At 37.7% G+C, this 9,905-nt stretch overlaps 1 pseudogene; it reads right to left on the bottom strand.

Moving 5' to 3' along the window:
- LOC109831325 overlaps positions 1,844-9,905 on the bottom strand; it is a 12,827-nt pseudogene continuing 4,765 nt past the window's right edge.

The raw sequence follows: 9,905 nt of genomic DNA, 5'->3' as shown, positions 1-9,905 counted from the left end.
TCTACTATTGTGTGTGTGCTGGTGTGAGTGTGAATTCACAGGATTGTTGATATTGGCGTGCATTTGTGTGTCTTTTTGTGCGTGCACAATATGTATATGTATCATGTATGCATGTGCATGTGTGTGCATTTGAGTGTGTATAAATATGCATATGTGCACACGCACATGCATGTGTGCATGTTAGTACTTCTATTTGTGCAGGAGTACGTTCACAAACAAACTATTTGTATTAGTAATCTTAAACTCTCAAATCAACTGAAAAATACCAAATACAATCAAAAGTATTATTCATGAGTTAATCCACTAAAAGACCGTAAACTTTTAGATAGAGTCATTAAAAATCACGAACTTCACGTTATTATTATATAACTAGCATGGACTTTCAAATGTTATCATAATGGATTTTTACAAATATATCCCCTACCCAAATCTATCTTATTTGCACATTTGCGCCTCCTTAAATGTAATTATTTGCAACTTTGTCCCCACAATCCATAACATTAGATTTCAACAGTCATTAAATACATATTATGATTTAAATATAAAGTTCAAGAAGATAGATACCAATATCTTCATTTTCCCTTTTATTGGAAATTTAGACCATCACAATGACATTTATTCATTCTTTTTCCTTAATTTCCCACTAGACATCGAGAAATTTGTCCTGCTATTATTTTTTTTATATACCCTATCATACTTAATGATTTATATATTTGTGCATTGTGGTATGAAAATATCAGGATATGTGGTAATGGAAAAGAAGAAAAAGCATGAAAAAATGATAAATTTTCCCACACCCTTATAATAAGATGTTTAGATAACATTTAGTCGTAATTTTTCATATATTGTTGTATCTGGGAAGTTAAAGAAAGAACTCAAAGCTCATTCTTCTTTCCGTTGTTCGGTTTTTGTTGACTTTTTAAGAGTGTAAAATTTGTAACTCACTTGTTAAATACATTATCATATTGTGTTGGATAGTATTTCTTTGTCTTTAAACATTGCATCATTAATCTTTAGCCAAATCAATTAAGCAATTGTAGTGAGTGTTATATATGATATGGTTCTAGATCTTCTTAAATTTCATCAACATTCTAGAAAATATCCTGACAAATGTCTTTTGAATGTAGCATTTCAAGCTCAGAGTCATCAACTAGCCTCAATCTTGGTGATTCTGAGAACTGGAGGAACTGTTTCTTCAAGAATAGATTGAGGTTGTTAATCGTGGATGATGGTTCTGTTGGGCAGTGAATGCGTAGAAAAATCCTTGAGAAGCTTGCAGTAGAAACACAAGTTACAGAGAATGGGATGGAGCTGTGAACTTGCCCTCATGGACAAGCTCATGCTTATAATGGATGTTATCGAGGTATGTAGCAACATTCTCTTATCCTTTAATGAACTCAGAGTTTGTGTTCAGTTTTGATATTTAAATATTGTTCAGAAAGTCGTGGTTATTCTAAAAAATATGTTTACTGCATAAATTAGTTGTCTCGTTGGAGATTATTGTTCAAAATTGTTGACATATTAGTATTATTAGGGACTTATTTGTAAGTTTTGTAGGGGCCTATATAAAGCCCAAGAGATCTCATAATGAATGAGGGTTTCATATTCTTTATGGTATCAGAGCCCCACAAAAAACCCTAGCCGCCTCCACCCTTTACCACCCCGGCTGCACCCCTCTCTCTCGGCCACCTCCCCACCCTCGGAAAACTCTCCAGAGCCGCCCTCCTCCGCTGCGCCAAAAACCCCTAGCCGCCTCCACCCTTTACCACCCCGGCTGCACCCCTCTCTCTCGGCCACCTCCCCACCCTCGGAAAACTCTCCAGAGCCGCCCTCCTCCGGAAGCAGGAGTAGGATCTAAAATGAGTGCTGAAAATGAGTTAATGCTCCATCACCAGCGTTTGGGACACTCATCCTTTAGTGTTTTAGGTAGATTGTATCCTTCTTTATTTGAGAAAGCAAATAAACAGAAACTTGTGTGTGATGCATGTGAGTTGGGAAAGCTTACTAGAAGCTCTTATGTTAGTTCTGGTCATAGAAGTTCTCATGCATTTGACCTGGTACATTCAGATGTTTGGGGGCCTTGTTCCACAAGTTCTATGAATGGATACAAATATTTTGTTACATTTATTGATTGCTTCTCTCGTGTTACTTGGTTATACCTGATGAAGAATAAGAGTGATGTGTTTGGGTGCTTCCAAAATTTTCATAAGACTGTTCAGACTCAATACGGAGCAGTGGTGAAAGTATTGAGGTCAGATAATGGGACAGAGTATACCAACAGAGCCCTTGAAGAATATTTGTCAGCTCAAGGAATACATCACCAGACAACCTGTCCATACACTCCAGCACAGAATGGGGTAGCGGAAAGGAAGAACAGACATCTTTTAGAGGTTGCTAGAAGCATGATGATCTCTATGAATGTCCCAGAGACATTATGGGGACAAGCAGTATTGACCGCAGCAGCGTTGATCAACAGAATGCCCTCGAGAGTGCTGGATTGGAAGTCTCCGTGTGAGATATTGAAAGGAGATAATGGTGGGATCCTTCCACTCAAAGTGTTTGGCTGTGTGTGTTTTGTGAAGGACAACAGGCCGTCTGTCGGGAAGCTTGCCCCTAGAGCTGTGAAGTGTATCTTTGTGGGATATTCTGCTACTCAGAAGGGATATGTTTGCTGGAGCCCGGTGGAAAAAAGGTTGTTTGTGAGCATGGATGTGCACTTTCGAGAACTCGAGCCATATTACACTCAGAAGGTAACTTCATCTGCTGGTAACTCGTCCAATACTAGAAGTATGGGGCGAGAGGAGGAGAATGGTGAGAGACCGGAGAACAATGTGGAGAAATCCATTTCTGTATCGATTCCTTGGGAGGGCGAATTGGTTGAGGAGGAGTTGGTTGAGGAGGAGCCGGAGAATCACGAAGAAAAGGAACAAGAGACAAGAGGTGTTAGGCCCACTGTTCAGGGGGAGCTACTAACCTATAGTAGGAAGGGCAAACAAATTGGAGAAACAGTACCTACAGTGCCACTAGTGCTGCCAAGTCTCTTGCCAAAGCCCACCCCGACTCCTGAAATACCTACACCACCACCAATTTCATCCCAAGGTGATAACATTCCTACTGATAACATTCCTCTCCCTACTCCTCCCACACCAATATCAGTACGGAGGACTACTCGCAGTAATGCGGGACATCCTCCCGATAGATATGGTTGGGATCTTGCCCAGTATGTATCATATTCTAGTATCCACCCTGCATATGGAGCATTCATTGCATCATTGGACTCTGTTACTGTACCTAACAATTGGCAGGTTGCTAAGAAGGACCCAAAATGGAAAGCGGCTATGCACGAGGAGTTAGGGGCTCTTGAGAAGAACCGCACTTGGGAGCTAGTAAAACTACCAGAAGGGAAGAGAGCAGTTGGATGCAAGTGGGTCTTCACTGTGAAGCAGAATCCAGATGGACAAGTTGAGCGCTACAAGGCTCGCCTGGTGGCAAAAGGGTATAGTCAGACATATGGCATCGATTATGATGAGACTTTTGCACCGGTGGCGAAGATGAGCACTGTTCGGACCTTAATCTCTCTGGCAGTAAATGGTGGATGGAAGCTACACCAACTAGATGTGAAGAATGCATTTCTTCATGGAGATCTAGTGGAGGAGGTATACATGGAGATACCACCAGGATTTGGTACAGATCAGACAGTGGGAAAGGTCTGCAGATTGAAGAAGTCTCTCTATGGTCTGAAGCAATCTCCCCGTGCTTGGTTCGACAGATTCAGAAGGGCTATGATTGGTATGGGATACCAACAGATCAACGCCGACCATACAGTGTTCTTTCGACGGAGTGGAGGCCACATTACTATGCTTGCGGTATATGTGGATGATATGATTATTACAGGGGATGATGAGAAGGAGATTGCCCAACTCAAAGTGAGACTGGGTAAGGAATTTGAGGTGAAAGATCTTGGCTTGCTTAGATACTTTCTTGGAATAGAGATAGCTCGAGGAGCGGAAGGGATCATCCTATCCCAGAGAAAGTATGCACTGGATCTTCTCAAAGAGACAGGAATGTTAGGGTGCAAACCTGCAACTACACCGATCGACCAGAGGTTCAAGCTAGGTGCTGAGGCTGGAGAACCAGTTGATCGTGACAGATATCAGAGGTTGGTGGGAAGGCTGATCTATTTGAGTCACACACGTCCTGATATCTCCTTTGCAGTAAGCGTGGTGAGTCGCTACATGCACGATCCGAGGAAGGGTCATATGGACGCTGTGTACCAGATTCTGAGATATTTAAAGAGTGCCCCCGGAAAGGGGCTGATATTCAGAAAGAATGGACATGTGAACATCGAGGGTTATTGCGACTCTGACTGGGCTAGCTGTGCTGATGACAGGAGGTCCACCTCAGGATACTGCATCTTTATAGGAGGTAACTTAGTCTCGTGGAAGAGCAAGAAGCAGTCAGTGGTGGCGAGATCGACAGCTGAGGCAGAGTATAGAGCTATGGCCTTAGGAGTTGCTGAGTTGCTATGGTTGAAGAGTATGCTGGTGGAGCTGAAGCTGGATCAAGGAGCTAAGATGAAGTTATGGTGTGACAACAAATCAGCTATCAGTATTGCCAACAACCTAGTGCAGCATGATAGAACCAAACACATCGAGATCGATAGGTTCTTCATCAAAGAGAAGTTGGATAGTGGACTACTGGAGCTAAGTCATGTTTCGACTAAGGACCAGACAGCAGATTGTCTGACTAAAGGACTCAGCTCAGTAGATATGATTAGAGGATGTGACAAGATGGGCTTAATAGATATCTTTCGCCCATCTTGAGGAGGAGTGTTGACATATTAGTATTATTAGGGACTTATTTGTAAGTTTTGTAGGGGCCTATATAAAGCCCAAGAGATCTCATAATGAATGAGGGTTTCATATTCTTTAATTTACTCATCGATATTCATTCTTAGCTAGGTGATGGTGGAAACTTATTACAGTTGAAGATACCGCATGGAATCTCCTTTTTTATATTCTTTTACCAGTGAAGAGATATTGTCATCAGAAGCTTATATACATTAGACATCAATTGGAAGGAAAGGTGAATGATAACCCTGCTCTAGAATTTTAATGTTAAATGCCAAGTTTGTCTTGAAGAATTACTCATCATTTCCAGAAGAGACTTTTAAATGTATAACAAGATGATAATCATGAGAGAGCCACTTCTTTCTATAACTTCTATAGAATTTCAAGTTCACTTGTTTCTCCTTTCATTTCAGTACCTAAGACCATCATTGTGTCTCATCAGCCACAAGCTAATCCTTTGTGAATCCTTTCGCTCTACTCTCTAGTGTATGGCTGTCTTTTAAGAAGTCTAGTTATCGTCCTTGATGAAGTGAAACCGATCTTGTACTTGCCTTGTATTTGAATTGACAAACTGAATATAAGACACAAAATATCAAATTCATTAGAATTCAGTGTTTAACAAAATGAAAAGTATGAAAATGATAATGTTGATGTGATAGTTTAAATAATTAGACTCTCCAACAAGACAAGTTACCATCTAATACATACATTTTGTTCTTGAATACTTTAAGGATTTGTAAAGTTTCTACTTATGGCCTTTAACATAAATGCATGAATACTACATTCTAGAATCTCTATGCATAGCTATAGACTTCGATACCTATTAAAACCAAGGAAGAATATGAAGTATGAATATAGACCCATGCTAAATATCTCTCTAGATGTAGGAAAACATCTTTCCGGGTTAATAGTATGCTAGATAAATATTTAATAGCTCAAGTGTGTCACCTGTATTCTGTACTTATGGTATCTTTGAGCAGATAAATGAATATTTGAAAACCAGTGTATTTTCATCCGAAAAGTAATGTGAAATTGAATAAATTTGCAAGCTAAAAGCTTTGTTGCAAGTTCCTTGAGATGAGTACCAATGAATCTTATAATTGTATAATAATATACAAAAAACATGCTAGTAAAAATTGTGTAATATATCTTGCTTAAAAAGTGTAAAATGCATAAAAACATAACTGGATTTGATATGTCTGCTTAAAGCTTAATTCTAATATTAGATATAGTTATAATCTTCTAGAAGCCAAAACAGACTATAGAAGTACACTTTAACTGATATTTACTGAATTATAATATTGAGAAAAATATTATATATAAATATAAAGCAAAACAGAAGGAAAAGAATAGTCCATCAAGAAAAGAGAATATGGAAAATAAGTTCATACAAAAGTGGAAAACACTTTTGTGTCTTAATGTACTAAAATTTTGACTTTCAGTCTTTTACATAGGCTTTCCAAATTTAAGTAATATGTTAATTTATCCTTCAGATCTGCAAGTTATCCATTATTTATCCTTCACAAAAAATAAGTCTATAACTCGATATTGAACCTAGCTAATAATCAAGGTTACAGAAAGCGCTTGGTGGCCTAGGCGGAAGCCTTGGCGGGGCCTAGACGTTTTCCTATTTTTTTAGTTTTTAATTATAATTACTGATAGCAAATGTCAATGTTATAGAAAGCTTAGGCACTGGACAGACACCTTGGTGGATTTCTTAAGCAGTGGTGGAGGGTGTTTTGTTCCAAGGTCGAAAAAGGTAGAGGTGTTCATAGTTGGCGTTTGGAGAAGGTTGGATGATGTGGAGGCTATAGAAGGAAATCACGACCAATGCCTAAAAGGTGTAGTCCATATAGATAGACCATGCTCCCCTAGGCGCTCCCAAAATTTGTGTGGGCAGCCTACATACTGCCTAAGTAACTAGGCGCTAGGTAGGCGGCTAAGGTACCATCTAGACCTAGGCATACGCCTAGACATGCTAGGTGGAGGCCTTTTTAAACATTGCTAATAATCCAATATGCCTCTTTACGACTATGCCAGATGTTAGTAGCGAAAGTGGAGAATTAATTGTTGAAAAGGAGAAATTATTTGCATGTGGCTCAACTTAGCTTAAGTTGTTTTGCTCACCTCTACGCGTAGGTCTCCTCTGGTTGCATGTATTCTTGTATAACCAAATTCTGTAATCCTTGCTAAGCTCCAACTTTCAGCCTACATTATATAAATTAAACAACAAACATTTTAAGAAACATAAAGTGAAGTCAAAATTTTGAAGTGGATAGAATTTTTTTTGAAATTGTGCTAATTTTAGAGACTTGATAACATATAGAAGATCAATGAGGATTACGAGAGGAGGTTACTTACATTACTTGGGAAATTGTCCAGGCTGAAACCTGCCATTCCTATAATGGCGTGAACTGGAGCAGTATAGTTGTTATTATCATAAGTATCCACACCATTTTTATCCTTACTTGGCATTCCTTTGCATTCATTTTGATAAACTGCACATGTCCTCTCATAGTTATGCACATGGCCGAAGAGAGCCAAATCCACCTAATCACAAGCCAAACTTATATTGTTAGTGACCATAGAGATAAAACGATTTACTTTCTAGTTATATCATCTTATCTTCAGATTTGAGCAATTGAGGAAAAACACCTACAGAGCAAGTAGTAAATTAGAAAAATGCTTCCCTTACTTTCTTCTTATTATAGAGATAAGGTTTGGTAAAAGCTTATCTTCATTTCTGATGAAGAGATGTATTTAACTAATAAGTAACTTTTTTGATTAATTTGTTCGTGTACTTTATATTTTCTATAAGTTCATTCATTAATTTTTGTCCTAAATTTACCTTGCCATCCAGTAGGAGAGGCTCCACAGATCCAACAAAGTTAGGATCCACATCTGAACTAAATATCCCTGAATGAGTTGAATACATAGGTCTATGCCTGCCACCAGCAAAAAGTCAAATTAGGCAGAGTAGAAAAGTATTATAATTCAAATATAAGAATGTGAAAAGTTGTAATATCTCATGCACACTGCAACTAGAAGACACATACATGTATATAAATTGCTAATCTATTTGAAATGAATAAATTGGTTATGTATGGAAATGAAGTTAATGATAGTGCAGTAACTGTAATAATCATTAACACGAGTCTGTTGTGACTTCATGACTTTCATATGATTAGATACTTGACTGTTCTGTTGTCTTGCAATTCTATTTTCATGAGACAAGCTTGAGTATCATGGGAAGATAACTCAGGGTTTTCATGATACTTTTGCAGATGTGTGCTTACGTATCGTGGGAGTATAACTCATGGTTTTATTGATATGTTGGCCTTAATGCGGATGTGCACAGTAATTGGGATGTGAGAAGTAACCTTTAGTTTGTAAAGTACACAAATTGTGTTGGTGTTTGTGTGCATGTGACCTAACACTTAGAAACATAAATGTGGATAAACATTGTTATAAATATTTCTAAGAATGTCATGTTGAAAAATCATCGTTTTATTTCGAATTCATATCCTAATAGTCAGTATAGTTTTAAGCACCCATCATACTTTCTAGCATAAGCATGATTCTTGAAACCGCTTCTTCAATGTGGCATGATTTTGTACTAGTCATCAAAAGTAAGAATTGTTAAAAACATAAAAATGACTTGTATGACGAGTGAAGAACTAATAGTGAAGAACTTTATGGGGGTGCATGCGTCATCTTTTTGTAAGTAGTGACATTAGAACTGGTGAGAATGTGACCAAACTTTAAAAAAAAAATCTTTAGTGTAGGAGTTTGATGTAGTTACCCCATAAAAATTATCCAAGGCGTTCTTGCTCTATCCACTGATGCCAGATCCTTTTTGATCCATGCATACTGGAAAATAACCTCATTATCAACACGGTTACGAATGAAATTTATAGTCGACCTAAAGGAGTTATTGATATAGTAATAAGACTTGCCTGCTCTGAATTCTCTTCCCATGGATGCTCTGTAGATATTACAGTGAAGTGTACACTTGCTTGCTCAATTGAGTACCATGGCTTGTCAATTGCACTTGTGGGCATTGGGAAGTATTTTTCATATGCTACTCCACACTCTCCACCAGAGTCTGGTGTTTGATATACAGATCCAGAGTCTGCATAATCTCTGCAGTTGATATTCACATATCATAATCATTAATATGACTCTTCTCATTGTTGGTACTAAAAATCCAAAGATTACCTCTCATGATTGCCTATAGCTGTCATGTAGGAAACATGGGAGGCTACTGGAGTAATTTGGTTAAGAAAGAAATCCCACTCTACTAAGAATCCTGTTGCGTAACTTATGTCCCCAATATGAAAAACTGAATCTACATCACCTGATGAAACTTCATATGCCATGGCTTCAATCACAGAACGAGATCCAGGCTGCAGGTATATCAAATAATGAGACGAAAGGTGCCACTGCAACTTGTTTCCTCTTTTGTTATCTCATTCCTTCATTGTAAATGCAAAAAGTTTATAAAATTGGGTAACAATTTAATTTAGCATGTGGTTCTCTAGTAACTTTCTAACGGAAAGATCTCTCAAAATGCACCTTTGTGTTATATCCTTGCTTCTTAGCTTCTCTGTGTAATGTGACTGTGATTCTATTTTGATGGGAAAAGGTGTAGATGATGACGATTTCATTTTCCAGCATTCTATATCAAAAAGATGAGCCTTAATTTATGCATGTGCGACTAAGTAACTTCCAAAGTTGTTCTATACATTTTGATCATATAGTTCCTTGTTTCTAGTTTATTTATTTATGTCATTAGGAATTCATGTTTGCCTCTTTAGAAGCAGATAGTACCTTGACAGGATATATTGCTAGGTGATAAATAAAAAAAAATAAAAATAAAGAAAAGCTAAGAATTTATTGATGTTACGTTATGATTAAGTGTTATTACTTATTAGTGTCTATAACGGATCGAAAACTAATAGTGAAATGATTGAATAACAATAGCAACACAGATATTTTTTCACAATTCATGGTCAGTCATGTGAACTTTATATGTTTGTTGTAATGGTAATTATA

The sequence above is a fragment of the Asparagus officinalis genome, chromosome 2, assembly GCF_001876935.1.
Source record: "Asparagus officinalis chromosome 2, Aspof.V1, whole genome shotgun sequence".
Lineage (NCBI taxonomy): Eukaryota > Viridiplantae > Streptophyta > Magnoliopsida > Asparagales > Asparagaceae > Asparagus > Asparagus officinalis.
Note: the sequence above shows the minus strand (reverse complement) of the source record. Positions and strands in the feature narration are given on the sequence as shown.